This window comes from Amblyomma americanum, chromosome 9 (assembly GCF_052857255.1).
Source record: "Amblyomma americanum isolate KBUSLIRL-KWMA chromosome 9, ASM5285725v1, whole genome shotgun sequence".
NCBI classification, from domain to species: Eukaryota; Metazoa; Arthropoda; class Arachnida; order Ixodida; family Ixodidae; genus Amblyomma; species Amblyomma americanum.
Genome location: NC_135505.1, coordinates 43,853,833 through 43,855,523, shown reverse-complemented (window position 1 = coordinate 43,855,523; position 1,691 = coordinate 43,853,833). Strand labels below are relative to the sequence as shown.

Below are 1,691 nucleotides of genomic sequence, written 5' to 3'. Positions count from 1 at the left end.
TTAAATTTTAACCCGAGCCATGATCTGCTGCGGCGATCGCCTTGTGATCTCGTGCCGTGGCCAGCGAAATTGATCTGTTCGCGGCGCCGCGGGTTCAATTGCCAGCCCCGGCGATGTTTATTTTTATTTATTTACATAGTTTGGCACGTTTGCATTCATGGTGGCGACACGGCTCAAATTACGAACGGGCGTTTAACATCTGCACTCTAAAATCAGTTCGAAGTGAGTACCAGTGCGTTTTGCTCCTTTAACCTTGTCTCTAGCATGTTGCTGACTTTTGAAGGAATATCATGGACCAACTAAGGCAGCTGCTATACACATGAGTCAAGGTTTTAGTGCACTGCGGTCGTCAGCACTCCTGTTTCCCGCAACCACAACCATCGATGAATGGGAATTGTCTTCCCGCCGAGGTTTATTCACCATTCAATCCTTTCTCATGCTAAATGAGCATTAATAATCACTTGTAGGAGCTTCCTCTGCCCTCTTCTCCTTAATGGCGTACCTCCTCAATGGAGTATATGGCGCACAGTAAGGAATTGAAAAAAAATTTTAAGCTATGAGAACATGGCTTATCTCGCTACATCGTACTGATTTAAAAATTCACTCACCTGCATAATTAGCTTTAAGCAGTGGTGTTGAAACGGAGAGCTTAGCAAGAATTCTCACAATAACCTTCAAACGTGCAATTTTTTTGTACCCGTCACTCCTAAAGCGAACATTTGGCTTCACTTTATTCATAAGCTAGTCGCAAGACAGGGAAAAAAATAATCATCAGCACACTTAAACCGAAGCACCCAAAAAAAAAAAAAGAAACACCGCTCGCCCCCGGGAGGGCTCGAACCTCCAACCGTTCGGTTAACAGCCGAACGCGCTAGCCGATTGCGCCACGGAGGCGGGATTGAGGTTTTAAGCAAAGAAGGGAACTCAAAGTAAGCTCCTCGCCATCTGTCGTCGATAAAAGCTAAGCATAAGAAAGCTTTCCGTATGCCGCAATTAACAAGCGCCACTTCGTATCTGTGGCAGAGTTTGTCAGTGGTATTCGCAGCAAGAACAGAGGGAATAAGAATCTAAGCACATCCTGTTTTGAACGGCCGTGCCTCGTGCTTCAATCCTTACACAAAATAAACCACTGCAACAAAGAGATGTGAACTGTTAGGTGCACGGTGCAGAAACGCTGAACAGGTGGATGTACAATCTTCGCTCATCGTTCATTCAAGATTATTATGGTTGCTGTGCACACTGGGAAGCTGCATACACACGCGGGGCAGACTTCGAGGGGCCGAGTAGTTGGCACACGGGATGAAAGTCGATCAGCTAATGTTTTCACTCTCGCACTTCACCTCTTTTTTATTTATTTTTCCTTTCAGACGTTTGGCGCTGCTGTTGCACGTCACATGCGTCACGCGCCGAAAATCTTACCACTCGCCCAGCCACAAAAGGCACTGATCTTCAGGACGGCTTTTTTTTTGTTCATGTTGGTCATAGTACTGTAGCTGTGAGTAGCGATGAACACATTAGCGATGCAGCGACGGCTTGTGTCATTGCGTTGTGTGAGAAAGGGCTTGCTGTGAATCAGAAGTTACATGTCTAGAGGTTTACGTGCTCCCTCAAAGGTGGTTTGCAGTTCAGAGGCACACTGCTCACGAAAGCAGCCTCCAAAACATCGGGTTCGTTTTTCGTTCGACTTCCAC

General features: G+C 46.3%; 1 non-coding gene across 1 annotated transcript; it reads right to left on the bottom strand.

Annotated features, from left to right (window-relative positions):
• Positions 1–820: 820 nt before the first annotated feature.
• TRNAN-GUU (transfer RNA asparagine (anticodon GUU)) lies at positions 821–894 on the bottom strand. Its single transcript has one exon. It is a non-coding gene; the product is annotated as a tRNA-Asn (tRNA).
• Between the last annotated feature and the right edge of the window lie 797 nt (positions 895–1,691).